Here is a 19,015-nt window from a genome sequence, read left to right on the forward strand (position 1 = left end):
AGCCGGCTGCAGTAGCAACAGTATGTCTTCATGCCTCTGGCAGCCCTCACAAATCAATCAAGATTTCCACAACGCCTGGAACTTTAAAGTTAGTTACGTTCATCAATTCATACAAATGAAATGGCTGTCAACTGCCGACAACAAGTGATGTAGTGTTAAAAGAAACTTTTGCAGAAATACCTGACCTGCAGGGCAAATATTAATGTAAATTGAGAAATAATAATAATAAAACATACGTTCGGAGATCTAGGTATTTGAATTTTCTGATCTTCAATCAACTGAGATTTATTAGATCTAAGTTTACAAGTTAAATTTGTAAAAATAAAAAAAAATTCTGACAGTCATTTGTAAGTGGGAATTTTAGTAAAGTGGGTTTACAGGAGATTTGAAATAACCAATAGCCATATTAGCCATATTAATGGAAATAGACTGTATATGACAATATATAATAGAAATGCATCATATAATAGATGTTACAAATGATAACAAAAAAAAAAGACTTAAAGGCCGGAAAAGTACAGAAAATGAGTTAGTCCATCAAAATATGTTTAATTGTGTCTGTTTAGCAGGTTAATATTAATTGTATGGCTATATTTCGATTTTTTAAAATCTAATTGTTAAGAAATATGATATTTCTATTTTTCCTTAAAGGGAATTCACTTTTATGTATTGCTCTAATTCATTTTAGGATTGCCGTTTTTAAAGATAAGGTTATTTTTAAACGCATGACAACAAAGATGATGAGAACATACTGGTATCCCGACGAAGAGTGAGGCAGTGACGGCAGGAGCGCACAGAATGGCAAACAATCTGAAGGTGTGCAGCCGAGCTAATGGTGAAATGAAGTGTGTGTGTCTGTGTTGTAGAGCTTGTTGGACGGAGAGCAGAGGAGGAGAGTCTGTCGGGGAACAGCGGAGGAGAAAACCGGCATCAACCAGCACACCGGTGAGACAAAAAATTCCGTTTGTATTTAAGGCATCTGGCTGACACGGTTTAGTGCAACAGTGGAGAAAGATTGAAGTCAGAGAGAGATCATCATAATTACAAGCAGGATTAGAAGATAAGATTTTGAAGACAAGCCCTGAGTAATGATTTCAATATGATAATTAAAGATTTAAAAAAAAAAAAAAAACGATTTAGAAAAAAAAAACAGAGGCTACAGGAGAGAGTGAGGGAATGGATTTTAAAGTTGAAGTAAAGTGAGTCAGGAGGTTTTATAATTCACTTGGGAGAAAGTGATGAGAAGCACTTGTTGAAACGATGAGTTTCGGCTGATGAAAGATCTCTGCAGCGAGGAGTTTATAAGAAAGTGTCAGAAACACGATGAGCACAAAAAACAGTGTTATATGGTTTGTTGCTTGATGTCAGACATGTGGTCAGGTAACGGTGACGTGTGTCACGCGGACGGGCATGTGTGTTATTATGTGACTGTTGTTGGGCCAAAGATTGACCAGTTGGTTGATTTCTATCGCCTCACCATGGGACCTCTTCATTAGAGATACGATTGTCAGCTGCACCCACACTGCGTATCACATCACTCGACACTGCTGCCTCAAACCACACACACACACGCACGCACACACGCAAACACACACGCACACGCACACTCCTCTGACAGACCTGTTTCAGCAGCTTTCATAACTTAATTTTACCCCTGGACCACAAAAAAGCTCCAACAGATCCCACTTCAGAGAGAAAATGCTGTCAAAGTCACGTAGTTTGCAATTTCAAATGATGATGATTATTATTAATGATAGCCTATAATTTTTATTAATATGAATTATTCATATTAATCTTACTTATTATAATTATTGCTTAATATCTAATATATTCCCTATTTGTTATAGACTCAGACCTCAATTTGATATTTTCAAAAAAAAAAAGTTGAAAATAAATATCACCTTTTAAGTCTAGCTAAAATCTTAGGGTATAAAAATAAAATGTAATAAGCGGCTGATGTGAAAATCACTTTGCTCCAAATCAAGAATAGGCTACTCAGTTTTGTTTTTCCTCGCAGCTCCTTTCGTAATTTCAATTGTCTATTTCACATAAGCCCCCCGCTGTTTGCATTTTTTTTGTCTTGCGACACTTGTTGCAAAATTTGGCTCATTGTGTCAAAACTCTACACACACACACACACACACACACACAAATAAGACACAACATGTGGAGATAAAATCTCACTACTATGTCAAAACTGCAATCAAAACCACCCTTTTTCAAAATAGCATTTTTTTCTATAAAATGATACACACGTGCACAATTTGAATTAAACTCTCAAAGCAGCAACAACACACTGATGTACTTTATACAACACTCTGCTGTCTTTAGTATATCATTTTTTAAAGACATGTTTTTGGATTTGTCTGGCCTTCATTCGACAGTGGTGAAACAGAAGTGGGGGGAGAGAAGGACAAGGCATGCAACAAGGGTCTCCAGGCGGATTTGAACCAGCGACGTTGCGTTTACATGGCATGTAACCATTCAGCTATGGCGCTCGTACTTCATATATCTTTTTTAATTTCCTCACACAGGCTTCTGCGAAAGCTTGTTCCAGTACAGTAGACGTCTACTCACATTTCAATGAACACAAAATTATTATTTTTTTGCCATTGCAGGTTTAAAAAAAAACAAAAAACAAGAGATAAATAAAAATAGAATTACAGTACAGTAATCAATACATTATGTTACTGTAAACTCAGGAAACAAAAATAATTACAGTACAATCACTGTGCAATGGTAAGCAAAAAATAGTATTCTAAATGATTATGTATGGGAAGGGGTGGGTGGTTTATGGATCCCGCCTCCTGTTAGAGTCTGGCCCAACGATTGTAAAAAAAATAATGGACATAGCCACCGTGACATCATCCATTGGTTTATGGACTCCATGGATGTATAAAGAGAACAGTAGACTCCCGTTTGAGTTTGGCATTTTGACTGTCGCCATCTTGAATTTTTGGAGCCAGAAGTGAAGAGCATAGACCATATTTGAATGAGAGGGTGCAGCTGACCCTAACTAGCTACTAGCTCCTAGTATGGTTAGTATAGTGCATTTACAGTCTATGGTTAACTGTGATAATGCTAGTGGTAATGCTAATTTTGGCTAGCGAAAAACATGAAAACAAAATTTTACTGCAAAATCTGAACATCTGATTCCTTAGAGGGTCTTTTAGTACAACCAAACACTTTTTAGGCGGCCAAAATGTTACAATTAACTTTCATGAACTGAAAACAAACTGAAATAGCTATGGCTACGTCTATATTCTGTGAATCTGAGATTATGCCATGGTTACATTACCTAACTAACGTTGTTGCAATGGTAGCAACTCGTCAACCACAATGTAGCCTCACGCTAATGCATACCCCGATTTATCGTCTATTTTACTCTAAACAGGACCATAATTTACAAAATGAACACCATGCTGTATTGAAGAAGACTGTGAAGACTGTGTGAAAGTGTTTACTGAGGTAATAAATCAAGTAGAAGTAGGGTCATTTTGTGATAGACTTCCAATAGGTGTAGGTGTAGAATGTAAGTTTAAGTCACTTCCGCATTGGCTTGACTTTTCAGACCCGGAATTACCGGCTTGGTCTGGCCACATCACCTCATCTACATCACATGCAATGTCATCACTGGCTAGGCAATGGGGAAAATATTGCCTTATGTGCCGTATCCAACCCTGGACTGATCCCACCTCAATGTCTCCGCATGCCTCATCCATTGCTTGCAGAAGAGGCAGGCGGGCAAGTGGTTGGCGGTCATACACTTTCCAACGCCAAGCCGAAAAGTATTACTCAGTCAGATTGAGAAATGAGGAGTAAGGGGGCAAGTATACAACTGTGAAGTTATTGTGGTTGGTGAACCAGTCCCGGACCAGAGCAGCCCGGTGGAAACTAACATTATCCCAGATGACAACAAACCTGGGCTGCTCTGGTCCGTCCTGTACAACTGCATTACGTAGTGCATTCAGATATGTGATTATTTGTGCAGTATTGTAGGGACCTAGCGTGGCATGGTGATGGAGAACTCCTTGCAGACTAATGGTGGCACACAAGGTGATATTTCCCTTGCGCTGCCCAGGGACATTCACAACGGCTCTTTGTCCTATAATATTTTGGCCCTGACACCTGGTTTTAGCTAGATTGAATCCAGCTTCATCAATGAAAATGAACTCGTGAGGCTGTACAGCTGCATCAAAGTCCAGGACCGTTTGCTCTGTAACAGAAAATGCATACACTGTACCATGAATATGGAGGGGTGGGGAGTGGGTTGGGTGAGACACATTCAGTCAAAACTAGTAACTACAGGCAAGGCAGGTGCCCCCACAGACAACCCCCACCCCAGAGTGGGGGCACCTGCCTGGGTCACATACTGCTTTGTCTCAATGTATCTATGCAGTGTCAACAGGACACAATCTACTACCATTACTATATTACGATATACATAGTTATAGAGAAGGTCTTTGATTCTAACACTGTTCCTCTCAAATGGACGCTACCATGTAGCATCTCAGGTTGGGCTTGACTCTCTGCCCAGCCTCCTTCATCGTGAGACCATGATTAATGATGTGGTCCACCAAAGTGGCCCTAATGTCGTCGGAAATATGTCTCTCTTCTTTGTTCTTGCCCTCACCTTCCTCCTACTCTTCTCTCTCTTCCTCTACCTCTTCCTCTCACTGTTTGCAAAGTTCTCACAAAAGAGGGGAGTTTACCTGAGGTCTATTTGTAGTGCTAAGGCTCAGACTGAATTGTCTTCAATTAGCATATAAGTGTTTTCATGTTTGTGTTTGGGTGTTGCCAATTTCAGCTATGTTTTGCATTTTGAATAGAAGTGTTTTCTCAATGATTGCATGACATTTCATTCTTGAACAAAGTGTCTAATATAAGAAACAGTGTGTAGTGTTTTGCAAGAAGTGTGTTGCAGAATTGCAAACGAAGTGCAAAGCAGAAAATTTGTTCTTTTCGTGCCTTTTTTTAAGGCATGTCTTCACATTCACTTTCAGTGTATAAGCAATCCGCAAAAACTGTAAAAGGAATTATTAGTGTAATTATGAAGTTAGTCTATCACCAGAGATAAGTAGTCCTGTAAGAAGAGCCTGATCCCTGTTTCCATGCTGTGTTCTCCCTCTGTTTAATAAATTGACTTGGGTTTCGCCTGAAGCGCAGTTCTCAAAGAGTATTACGGCATTAGGCTGACTGATGGTAATCGTCAGGGGACCGGGGCTCGCCTGAAATGGATAGTGAGAAAAACAAGGAAGCGATTTAACCTTAAACATAGCCTATACATGCAGCTCATATACGAGAAAATCCCATGAATGCACTATGAATGAATGAGTACCCAAAAAGAATAAAAAAATAAAAAGAAATAATAATAATGACAAAATAATAATAACATACATTTAAGATATATAATTAAATCACTCTCTGAATGTTAGATAATTTGTTGACTTTGATTCAGACAGCTCACGAAAATTGGAGTGAGCTCGAGTGCAGAGAGCAGAGACTGATGAGTGAAAATATGAGCCCCTGCAAACACAGTTTGACAGATGTGACATTCTAAACTGATTTCAGATAAAACTTATCATCTCCATCCATCTAACACAAACATCCAAATGCCTCGTAATTGAGCCCAAAACACACATGAGGCTCTCCCACTGGTGAAAGAGGTGCTGCATTTACACTCAGAGTGGCCACAGTATTTTCCAGAGGTTATGTATCGTCTCATTTTTGCGTTTCATATCAAAGGCCGCTCAGATATGCGATCTAAAGTCTGTTAAGCTGTATGAATGATTTTGCACACTGAAAATACTTGTCACAAGCGGTTTTTGGGGAAACAAATATATAGACATTTTGCTATATTTTATTTATTTACTTTATTTTTTTCCCTGATCAAAGTTCTTCACTGCAGCTTTAATAGTTGGCAACTGAGTCTGTTTTCTCCCTGCAGACTGATGTGTCTCATATTTTTAATGAGATGATGCACTGTGTGAGCATGTATGTTTGGATAACAGGCACTTATCACCTCACTAAGCCTTATTACAGGTATCCAGTCCTATTTGTTATCACTGACAACCATAAAATAAACGCAGATGAGTTCTGTATGATAAAATCGTGTCAAATAAGAGTTGTTTTGATATCTTTGACGTAAAAAAACGGTTTCAATCAACACCTGCTCACTCAGCTTTTTTTGCCCCTCAATAAGCTTGTCATACCGTAGATTAGAAAGATTAATGATCGGTGAAGTTGGTTGTTACTGCAGCAGAGATGATATATATAAGTAGTAGGAGTAAATACAAGAGTAGAGCAAACAATTAAAATGTGAACACAAATACACAGCTTCTTCATTGTATTGGGTCGTTCATGCTCAGAACCGCTGGGCGTGTTCACCAGCAGTGACAGGGTAAATCAGGGTCCCGTGTCTGGCCCTTGACAGTGTTTGTAAACCACTTGTTTCCACGGATCAGTTTGATCAGAGGGCTCTGGCTCTGAAACGGTAATTATTACGGCCGCTGATGAATGGAGATCGCGTTTCCCCTAATAGCCAACCCCCTATTTTCACAACCTCCCACCGCTCACCTCGGCGGCTCTCCACCGCGACCTCCACTAATTGAGCTGATTATTGCAAGATGTGTGTTTTGCTGTGTGTGTTGCAAAGCCTATGTGTGATTGGGACGTGGCTTTTATCCTGTAAGACTGCTACATGCACCGACCTGAGACAAGCGCAACAAGGGGTTGATGAGTAACATTCTTTTGGACAGACATCCAAATGTTGTGCAGAGAGGGGGAAATTATTAAAGCCAGAACCTCTGTGTCTATACTGGTTAAGGGGATATGAATGAGGGCCTATCCAATAATTGGTTGTTTACATCTATCTTGTTACCCCAGAGGCCAGGGCTATCCTATACAGCAAGGAGGAGATTTCACTAAACCTCACAGGCCAGCAGCAGGGAGGGATGGAGATGGAGGGGCGGGGCAGAGATGTATGTGTGTGTGTGTGTGTGTGTGTGTGTGTGTGTGTGTGTGTGTGTCTGTGGGTGAGTGGGGGGTGGGGGTCTTGTCTTCATTTCCAGAAGGCTCTGACCGGTCGGCAGGTTCATCAGATTGGATGGTTTACATTTCAGGCTCAAAAACGCAGCAATTTAACAGGCAGTTAAAAGGTGAGTTGAGCATCACCTTCAGTTGATCATCGTCACAGAGCAGACATGTTTTCTCTTGAAACACTTTTTCGACAAGCAGCCTACCCACAGTATGTGGTATCAGCCTCTGTTAATTTGAAAGTGGTCTTCTAAATGTATTATCAAGTTTTAACTTGTTAATTTATTGCTGAATCTTCTAAATTCACTAAATGTTCAGATTTTTCTCATTTTCCATTATTTATGAATTTGTTGGTATGGCAAACAAAATTTGCAGTAATATATATCACTGTACAACTACATTATAGTGTGTTATGAATAATTGAATAACTGTTTATAGGAGAGCTGCAACGATTAGTTGATTGATTAGTTGTCAACTATTAAATTAATCGCCAACTATTTTGATGATCGATTAATTATTTGGAGTCATTTTTCAAGAAAAAAATGTCCAAATTCTCTAATTCCAGCTTCTAAAATGTGAATATTTTCTGGTTTCTTTAGTTCTCTATGACAGTAAACTGAATATCTTATCTATCTATTATCTATATTGTGTTGTGGACTATTGTGAGGGACAAAACAAGACATTTTAGGTTGCATCTTGGCCTTTGGGAAACAGTGATGTTTCACCATTTTCTATATTTTATAGACCAAACAACTAATCAATTAACTGAGAAAGTAATCAACAGACTAATCAATAATGAAAATAATTGTTAGTTGCAGCCCGTGTTTATATACTGCTTATAAATGCTAGATAAACAAATAAAAGCTAAATACACACTGCTAAACTCTCGCCTGAAACTAGTATTCATTAAATTTTTGTTCTTTTGGACAAAATAACCCAACAAGAGAAAAACTGTGACACATTAATCATTTGAATCAAATAGTAATCACAAGATCTATCTATCCCCACTTAATGAAATACCCGGACAATATCTGATGAGAGATAATCAAGATACATTGGACAGAAATATTGGTAAAATTATGTATATCTCTGAAACTAGCAGATAAACTGTTTTCAGCATATAAAAACCTTAAAAAAGCTAAAATCAGTTTTTGTGCATTTACCTTTCACATCACATTCAATGGCAACCCAAACATTTTCTGGAGTGACGTGGACAAACTAAAAGCACAGTCTGTGCACTCATGCAGTTATCTATTACCCACTGGCAAAAAAGCCATAAAGGTGCAGTGTGTAGTATGTAGTGGCATCTAGGTTGCAGATTGCAACCCCTTCCAAGTGTGCAGGAGAACGTACAATGGCTGCGAAACTCATGAAAAACGCGAAAGGCTCTCTCTAGAGCCAGTGTATGGTTTGTCCATTCTGGGCTACTGTAGAAACATGGTGGTGCAACATGGCAGCCTCCGTGGAAGAGGACCCGCTCCTTATGTAGATATAAAGGGCTCATTCTAAGGTAACAAAAACACATTGGTTCTCATTTTAAGGTGATTATACACAAATTAAAACATAGTTATGAATATTATATTCCATTTCTGCCAAGTCCGTTCCGCTAGATGCCACTAAATTCTACACACTGCAGCACCCCGCTGCCCACCCACCACCACCACCACCACCACCACACTGCTGTGGAACAAACTTACACCCAAATTGCAGCTGGCCTGAGCGCTGGAGCAAACAGCAACAAGTGTCTGTTTTTCTGCAAGGCTGTTCATTGGAGCTGATGAGTAGCTGTGTGTGTGTGTGAGAAAGTAAGTGAGTGGGAAAGCGAGAGAGAGAGAGAGAGAGTGTGCCGCTTGCTGTTGAGGTTAATTTATTCGATCAATCACTCCATTTGATTCCTGTTTATTTTCAGGAGTCGCACGGTCATTTCAACCGCACACTGAGCCCTTTATGCTCTGCCAAGGCGTTTCCCTTCAGCCACTAAGACCGTATAGCTTGCATTTGGCCATAATTTGGAGAGGAGAGCGGTTCCAGCACTTCTCAGATATTTCACGGTTCCTAACCTTTATGGTGAAATCCCCTCAGACCTGTCTCTCGTCAAACCCGCAGTGTGCAGACATGCAGGTATACGAGCTTCACACATACACTGATTTATGTCAACGCTGTGGGCTTGTTTTAAATGACTGCAAACACACTCCAGTGTGGAATTATGTATTATTAATGTCTACAATTTGGAAATGGTACACAGGGCAAAATGTGTAGCCTCTCCATGCATGCATTTTCTTTTGCATAGGCCTACAAACTGTATGCTTTTTCTGTGTAAATTAAAAAAAACACTTTTTTCCTTAAACTGGTTAGTCATTTAATCCGATGAATACATTCTGCAAACTCATACAGTTCATAGATATTTTCATGTGCAGTTGATGCAGTTTGTATTGCTGCATATTGAAAATGAATTTTAAACCTCTAGCTAGAGCTTAACCTGCTCCTTTGGAGTATTTTGATATGGCAAGCAACTAAGAAACCACCATGGGACCAATATGTAGGATCAGATAAACCTCTGCTTGCACTGCATCAAAGTGGACAGAAGGCTGGGACATGTAATTGGATCATGATAACCAATTGCTTCTGATCATGTAACATTTGAAATAGCAAATAAATGCCTCTTTTGGCCAGAAACATGAGGGAAGAGTTTGCCCCACCCCTTAAATAACCAAAAAGAGGACTAGACTATGATACCACAATGTTATTTCAGTGTAAATAAGCCCAGAGCAAGGAGCAGATCTTATTTTGGAAACGGGGTTTACTAAAACATTGAAGGAAGTAAAGAGATACAAAAAAACAACATGTGAAATTACACACACAAAGCATATAGTTGGAGCTCAGGTTTTATGTCAGCGTGTTGAGTTATTTCCTCTCAGAAAACATGGCTCGGGTGTACCAAAGCCATCTTCAGCTGGTCAATTTACAGCTCCACAAAGACTGAATGAAATAAGATGAATAAGAAGGGAAAAAAATCGGAAAAAAAAGTTTCCCGTTTTGTTTATTTTTTAATGGACTGTACTATAACAACTTGATTTTTTTTTTAGTTTGTAAAGATCTCTTTGAATTTAAAAAACAAACTCCCACATACTATGAAGTAACAGATTTATTTCATACTTGTTTTGTGTCATCTAAGTTTTTATAAAAGAAAATGTGTGAATTCTTAAATTAAGCAGTACTCCCCCTTACACCAGGGGACTTCAGTATCCTGTGTGAATCTTGTATATCTTACAGTATAGTATCACTTTACATACAGTCCAAGCCTTTTCTATACAGCAAAGTCTGCAGCATTGCTTAATGTGTTTCCCTCATGCAACATTCTTCCTTTTTTACAGTGCTGGAACTCGTATGTCAGGAAAGAATTTATTAAAAGCGACCCGCAGTAATTAGCAATGTGCTAATGCTTGAATTTGTATCCATTCCTGTATGCAGGGTTTTTACAACACTTTGTGGTTTCACTTGAAACACAGGCTTGACCCCGTGTCACCGGCCATATGGGCAGTAAATAGTTCCATGATAGAGTCAGCAGTTGTAGTGATACTGTACTGGAGAGAAAGGTCTTATTATACATCATACTACATAGTGTTTTTATGGCAAGAAGATGATTGACTAAAAATGAGTTTTTGATAATGTGAGTGGTGCTTTGTTTTACTGTGTCCTGAAACGTCGGTTTGAAGAGTTTTCCTTCCTGTAATGAGGCTCAGTATGTGTGTGGCGGGTTGTACATTGCAAAATGAATTTCTATGAATATGCTTTGTCACAGTGATGTTATCATGATATTAAACCATTTTTAACATCATATAAATGACTGTAATTGGCATTGAGAGCTTGAATTTTGACAAGTATTTAATTTGCTTTGCATTATCATAAATTACCTAAATTGAAGATTCACCTTACCCAGTATCCTACCTACAAGATACCATCAGTAATTTATAATTTGGTGTCATATGGATTAAATGCAGTTTTGACAGGTTATTTGATACTATCAAGATACAAGACTTCAAGTCTACAGCCATGCTAGCCTGTACAGTAGTGCTTTGAGCTAAATCCTAACGCTAGCGTGGTAACATTCTAACAATGACAATGATACCATGTTGATGTTTGGCAAGTTTAATGTTTACCATGTTCATCATATTAGTTTAGTGTGCTAGCATGCTGACATGCTAGCGTGCTAGATGAAAAGTCAGGGAATCATCAAAGTCAGTAGGATTAATCCTCTGGGACTATGAATGTCTGTACAAACTTTAATGGGAATTAATTTAGTGGTTGTTGAGATATTTCAGTCTGGACACACAACATAGCTCAAAGCACCTTACATCAACACTTAACTTTGGGGAGGGCTGTGGCTCATGAGGTAGAGCGGGTTGTCCACTAATTGTATTGGTGGTTTGATCCCTGGCTCCTCCTGTCCGCATGTCGAAGCATCCTTGCACAAGACACTGAACCACAATTTGCTCCTGATGGTCAGGCCAGTGCCTTGCATGACAGACCATTTGGACCAAAGTAGTGGGTTGACTGACAGACTGACATTGCCATCCCTTGTGCCGCGTTGCTACACAAACAAACAAAAAACATGCACATGAAAAGACAAGTTCTCTCAGGCAGTTGATCCAAAGAATGCAAGTAATTTTGTGTGGGGACTGATTAATGCTGTCATCAGAGCACAGGCCACTGCAGAAAGATCCATGCTTGTTGGCGCTGCTGCCTTGTCTTTACAGTACAGCACTTTTATCTTTTCACAGTTTTTACACATTCAGTGTATTAGTTATTCATTCTCTGTAAGCCCCATTTACACTCTGAAGCCTCCAAGAAATCCCATTAATAATGTGTCTACTTTCATCGCCTAAATGACTTCTCTCTCAATAAAGCAAACCATCCATCCAACTTTTTGCTGTATTCTACTCACTATTGGGCATAATATGAGATATTGTGAAGATGAAGGCAAGTGTTTTCTTTGTAAATAGAAGTATGGCACAGCGTATCGCTCATTTGTTTTTATATGGAAGAATTGGATTTCATGATCGCTTTTTAATTCTGCCTGCAGGGTATATTAAACGCCTGCAAACCCCTGAACAGTTTGTCCAGGAAACTAACAATTATAGTCAATCTGAGCATATGGCAACCACAGCTATTTGAGAGAAGAAGAGATGGGGCTTAGGGTGAGGAACTGCCTCATGCATCATTACACTTTACTAAAGTTTAGTTCCTCCATATAGTGTTGGTGTTTATGCCAGTGATTTAGCCCATTCCCTTTTAAACTTTCCTCTATGCCATGAGAGCTATGAGTATAGATCATAATGTAAAACTTTCTATCTACAGCAAATGATGATCTCAAGGTAAATTCGCAAGTTTGCAAAAATATTGTCTGATATGCACATTAAACTTACTGAACCAGAACTTATTTACATTAAAGTACTGTAGGACCTTTGTTAACTTTTTTTTTTTACCTTCTTCAACTTCTTTAGATCCTTTAGCCACTGGTCACTAAAGTTCTTATAGCCTGTGATTATTTTGCAATTTTGGGAGAACCCTCAATCTAACATTATAATACTATGTTCATGTTCTTTTATAAATGTATATGGCACTATCAAGCCCATGATTTGACTGTAATTGTTTCATCCATTCATCCATATATGGTCTTCCATATATGGATGGACCATCGCTTTTGTTAGGGCTGGGGAGAAGCTAACATCAGCTGCCAGGACCACCTCTACTGGCCTCCTAGCAATGGCACAAGACCGAGAGCTGAAAGTGGACCTGGGTAAGCTACTGAAGTTCCCAGAAACTGTTGCCACAACAACACCAAGGCCAGACATGGTGCTGACCTTGAAAAACTCCAAGCAGGTAATTGTCTTGGAGCTCACCCTTCCCTGGGGGGACCACATTGAGGAGGCCAATGAGAGGAAAAGGGAAAAGTACACTAAGCTAATGGAAGAATGGGTGGTGAGCGAGGTGCAAGCCCATTGAGGTGGGATGCAGAAGGCTCGCAGACCAGTCCCTCTGCAGGGCCTACAACATACTAGGCTTCACAGGGACCATTAGGTGAAGGGCCATCAAGTTTGCTACCAAGGCAGCATAAGTTGCATCAAGGTGGCTGTAGATCAGGAGAGGAGAGCCGTGGGTAGGTAGTTCTACCTGGACACAAGCCAGGGCTTAATCAACCCCGGCTGGGTCACCTGGGTGAGGGTGTCTGATTGTTGAAAGACCCAAAACATTCAGACCCCAGGTAACATCACTGATGATGTGTCCAGGTGCATCACAAGATGATGTATGTCACAAACTTTTGTCTGGAACAATCAGTGACTACCAGGAACAGGTTGGTTGTCGACCATGAACAGAGTGGTAACAGGTTGGAGAGACAGCAGACAGGCTGGAGAGACGGCAACGGGGCAATGAGGGTTAGCAGCCTGACCTGCATCTTCTGAGCGGAAGAACCTACAACAAGCTACAGATCAACTTACGGAGAGATACCATCCATCTGGATGGACCAAAGGACACCAACACATGGCAACTGAAATACAATGAGAAGTACGGAACGCATTTGCGGCAAAACCACTTGGCCTGAAGATCCACCAGGCCAAGATGAAATGGATGTAGACAGTGCAAGTGTCACAGCCCTGAGACGCAGGGGACACAAGCCCCAGATCCAAGCAGAGCAACAGAACATTTTCGAGTCAAGTTGCCCCAAGCTCAGAAAGAGAAGGATTGGCTCCAGTTTGATGAAGAGGCTGATTCCATCTTGGAAGCAATGGCCAAGGGTGAAGCTGATCAATGCCTCCAGGACAATGACCACCATCATCGACAGCCTAGCAGCTGAAAGATTCGATATGGAGGAGAAGAGAGTAGAGAAGCACCCCTACACCATGAACACCAGCTCAGGCAGGAGCTGAAGAGCTCGAGGCACAAGGAGGCAAGAGAGGAGGAGAGGGGACATCTCACAGAGCTGTGCAGCTTCTTCTGCAAGAAGCTCACGACCTTGAGGAGGGCCAAGTGGCATAGGAGGAGGAGGGAGAGGGCCAAGAAGTGAACTGCCTTTCTACTGAGCTCATTTGGGTTTACAAAACAGTTGCTAGGGCAGAAACATAGTAGCCAGCTGACCTGCTTCAAAGCTGAGATTGACCGCCAGAGACACCTTCAGGGATGAATCCAGGGAGCAAGATCTGGGCCACTGTAAGTCCTTGATTAATTCACCTGCACCAACTCTGGACTTCAATGGGTAGGAGCCTGGCTGGAAGGAGATCCAGGAGATGGTCAAGAGGACAATAGCAAGCTCAGCCCCAGAACCTATTGGGGCACCTTACAAGGTATACAACAACTGCCCAAGGTTACTTCACACGCTCTGGAGGATTCTTAGGGTGATCTGGAGGAGGAGCAAGGTAGGTGGAGGTATGCCGAAGGGGTGTGGATTCCAAAGGAGGAAGAGTTGAAAAACATTGATCAGTTCAGAACCATCTGGTATCCCAGGCAAGATCAGGGACCTCATTTTAGACTACTACAACAGCTTCAGTCTGAGAGTCTCAGCTGAGTTTATAACGTCAGAGTGGCACAAGCTTCAATCTGGTGAAGTCCAGATCCCTGGTGCTAAGGAAAGGAAAGGCCATTAACAAGTTCCACTTCACACTTGGCAGCACCCAGATACAATCCATCATTGAGAAACCAGTGAAGGTGTTTGGCCAAAGTGTTTGACTGCAGCCTGAGAGACACAGCATCCATCTGAGTGACCAACCACGAGCTGGAAGCCTGGCTAGCTGCAGTGGACAAGTCAGGCCTACCTGGCAAGTTTAAGGCATGGATATACCAACATGGCATTCTTCCACGGATTCTCTGGACCCTTGTGGTCTATGATGTCCCAATCTCCACGGTCAAGGGCTCTGAGAGGAGGGTCAACAAGTTCCTATGGAAGTGGCTGAGTCTACTTCCAAGCCTGGGCAGAACAACAAGATGAACCTCCTCATCAGCAGCCTGAATGAAGAATTCATGGTGACCCATACTAGGGAGGTGCTGCAATACCGAGAATCCTGTGACCTAAAACTCTCGGAGGCTGGTATCGAGGTCAGGACAGGACAGAAGAGGAGGGCAGCACAGGCTGTGGATGTCGCTGAGTCACAGCTAAGGCACAGGGTGCTGTGTCTCGTGGAAGGGCTGGCCTGGGTAGCAGCATAACACCTTCCCTTGCACCTACAACAAGGTGCAGGGGAAGGACAAAAGGTTGTTGATCCAAGATGAGGTGTAAGCATCAGTTGAGGAGGAGCAAGCCAGCAGGATGGCTGGAGCCTGCAGAGCCTGGACAAGATGGGAGGAAGCGGTATAGCACACAGTCTTATGGGCCAAGCTTTGGAAAGCCGAGCTCCATTGAATAAAATTCTTAATACAGGCGGTCTATGACATTCTACCAGGCCCATCAAACTTGTTTTGCTGGGGGAAGGTGTATTCACCAGCTTGCCCTCTGTGTCTGAAGAGAGGTACCCTGAAGCACATCCTCAGCTGTTGTTCGAAAGTCTTGGGTGAGGGGCGCTACCACTGGCAACATGACCAAGTCCTGAAGGCCATAGTGGACATATTCTGCAGTGGGATTAGCCACTGCAAGCGCCTCTGCCCAGTGAAGAAGACCATCACTTTCGTCAGGGCTGGGGAAAAGCTAACATCGACTGCCAGGACCACCTCCCCTGGCCTGTTAGCAATGGCATAAGACTGGGAGCTAAAAGTGGACCTGGGGAAGCAACTGACGTTTCTAGAAACTGTTGCTGACATGGTGCTGACCTTGGAAGCCTCCAAGCAGGTCATTCTCTTGGAGCTCACCCTTCCCTGGGAGGACCACATGGAGGAGGCCAATGAGAGGAATAGGCCAAAGTATGCTGAGCTAATGGAAGAATATTGAAGCAACAGCTGGCGAGTGAGGTGCAGGCACATTGAGGTGGGATGCAAAGGGTTTGCAGGCCAGTCGCTCTGCAGGGCCTACAACATGCTGGGCATCACAGGGGCCAGTAGGAGAGGGACCGTCAAGTTGGCCATCGGGGCAGCAGAAGTTGCGTCAAGATGGCTTTGTATCAGGAGAAAAGAGCTGTGTGTGGGGTAGTGCTACGTTGACACAAGCCGGGGCTTGATGAACCTTAGCTGGGTCGCCTGGGTGAGGGCGTCTGATTGTTGAAAGACCCGGAACACCCAGACCCCAGGTAACATCACTGATGATGTATGTCACAAGTTCTTATCACTTAAAATCAGACTTTGATCACAATGGGAATCATCAGAGAGGACCAATTTGCCTTGTCAGTTACAACTTTCTCCACCTACTCATGGAGGATCTCCATGAGATCCTCCATGAGTTTCTCAGGTCATTACGAGACAGTAGTTCCTCCAGCACAACCATGTCTCCTAAAGATTCATATACAACTAATTTGCGATAACAAATATGTTTTGTAAGACACATAATGATGCCAGGAGTAGGCTTTTTATCAACATATAGGAAATGTTTATATTGAAGATGTCCACAAAATACTCAGTGTCAGCTTTTTCATGATAGAATTCGTTGACTTTTTCAATATCTAACCAAGACCACAATCTTTTCCTACCTTTAACCAAGCTTTAGTAGCCTAAACAACATATAGGACACAAACCTTGTTCTTTAAAGTCCTGTGCTTTGAAGGCTACCCCATCCACCCTCTGTACAACTTATGCGCAGCACAGCAGTGTTCATTGTCACTGAATGAAATCATGTTTCCAAATGTATTTGGCAAAAAAATGTAGTAAATAAAATATTCATTCTGTAAACAGAGTTGTCCAGCATTGCCTGGGTATCGGATCTGGTCCTCATTATGGAGGAGCAGCGGCTCAACACACCGGTTTAAATTTGGCCTAACTGCCACTCAGGTAAAAAAAAAAAAAAAAAAAATTCAACTCCTTTTATTAGTATCTTGTTCTTTCAATTGATGACCACAGGTGAGGGACAGAAGAAGAACTGACTACTGCATTCAGAGTTTTTGCTTTACCACCATGAACCAACCCATAATGATTTATTCCATAAACCTGTTTTATAAGATGAAGCAATGTGAGAAAAGAACCATGTCTCTACCAAAAACTAAAACAATGTTATAAATTGGGGGTATGTAAGTGAGTTTAGTGTTTTCCATTCATTTCATTAAAGTGAAGCTTGGTTTGAGATCACCATGGCCAGATTCTACTGAGTAAGTCTGAACCTTTTGAATCTATCAGTCAGTATCGTGGGAGTTATGATTAAAGCATATGCACTAATATTTCCTCTGTCATAAAATAAGTGGAACAGCCCTGCGAAGAATTGCCATCACTGCATTGGCAAGAATTCCTTTGTGCTTGGTTTCACTGAGAATTTTAGAGGTTTAGACTGAGAGGCCTCTCCAGACCACCAAGAAAAAGTTTGAGACGAGCTGATAATGATATACAACATGAGCTACGACAGATCCAAATTTTTTGTACCAGCTCTGGAGGTCATCTATAGTGAAGGCGTGCCTGCCAGCATGCAGGGGGATGATGAGCTTTCACACAAGCAGAAAGAGGGGATTATTGTCAATTGCTCCAAAATTGCAATAATACCCGCTGCGGGGCCACCCACACATGTGCTGAGAGACAAGTGATAAATTGCTACACATGTCCATTCCACAGTGGCAACTCCTGACACCAGCACAATGCCCATAACGATCTCCATTCTCATATGCTGTGCGACGTGTGGAAACAAGTGGGGAAGCTTTTAAGAGGCAACTAAAATATAAATATTTACTTGAATATGGAACTTAAAAATACTGTTTTTCATTTGGTTAATATCTGTCATCAGGCTAAATACTTTTGTTAGCATGGTATATTCACCTCTAAATCAGCAGTTTTTCAGGAACCAAGACAACACAAAGTTTAAAAGTAAATTGAATTTAAATTAAAACATCACAGCATGGATTATTGAACAGTAACGTCTCAAAGAATTCCATCACACAAGGACATTTTTTAGCCACTCAAAATGAATACAGCATATCATATTTTGAAACTAAACCCTTCAATGTGTTTGCATGTAGGAATACACAGTAATTGGTTCTGATCATATCATTCCTCTGCCTAAGAGCCGAGCAGATGGCTAATCCAGTCCCAGTATCTAATCAGACCAGTCATTCTAATGACAGTATAATTTCATAAGAGGCCTTTGTCTCAGAATATTCAGGAGCAGCATGGGGGGAGATTGGAGATATTCATCATCAGCATAGATTGGAAACAGGCCCTAATAAATGACACATTTGCTTCCTGCCTGTCTGTGTTAGAGGAATGGCAGAATGCAGTGAATGTGGTACGGTGTGTGAGTGTGTGTGTGTGAGTGAGGGGAAGGAATGACATGGCTGGAGTGTGTGGGTGGACAGCAGCTGCAGGGCTTTTCATGGACTTTTCTGAATGTCCGTGTGTATTGGTGTGTGTGGATGTGGAGGGTGAGGTGTGTGTGGGTGTGGATGCGTGTGTTGTATCTTCAGTAGTGAGAGCAGCAGAGTTCAGTCAAGTTAATAGACAGGGCATTCATGTAGAATTTACACCTTGAGGTCAGGGCACCAAAAACCTGATCAGTGCTTACAATGCAGCTGGTGGCATGAAATGTGTGTATGTGTGTGTGTGTGTGTGTGTGTGTGTGTGTGTGTGTGTGTGTGTGTGTGTGTGATTGTGTAGTCTTACAGTTGTTTTATCTCTCACAGCAGTCTTTTACTATGCTGACCATCATTTTATATTTCTTTCTAACTTTCTTTGTTTCCATGCAGTAATAATAATGAATGCTTGAGATGTTCCTGATACAGGCAAAGAGAAGGAAAGTAAAAAGAGATGACACCCATAAAATCAGATGTGGCAGTAAAATCCAGCCATGTTTCTGTGTGTGCACCGCATGGAGACACCAACCCGTGAAAAGACATATTATTTACAGCACTGCAGGAAGTCATAGTCC

General features: G+C 41.4%; 1 long non-coding RNA gene across 1 annotated transcript in view; it reads left to right on the forward strand.

Annotated features, from left to right (window-relative positions):
• Positions 1 to 464: 464 nt before the first annotated feature.
• The window catches only part of LOC122996540, a 48,826-nt gene continuing 30,275 nt past the window's right edge, over positions 465 to 19,015 (forward strand). Inside the window, exon 1 of the long non-coding RNA XR_006407023.1 lies at positions 465 to 945. This is a non-coding gene — a long non-coding RNA (uncharacterized LOC122996540). The remainder of the gene's footprint in view (positions 946 to 19,015) is intronic.

Source organism: Thunnus albacares, chromosome 14 (assembly GCF_914725855.1).
Source record: "Thunnus albacares chromosome 14, fThuAlb1.1, whole genome shotgun sequence".
Lineage (NCBI taxonomy): Eukaryota > Metazoa > Chordata > Actinopteri > Scombriformes > Scombridae > Thunnus > Thunnus albacares.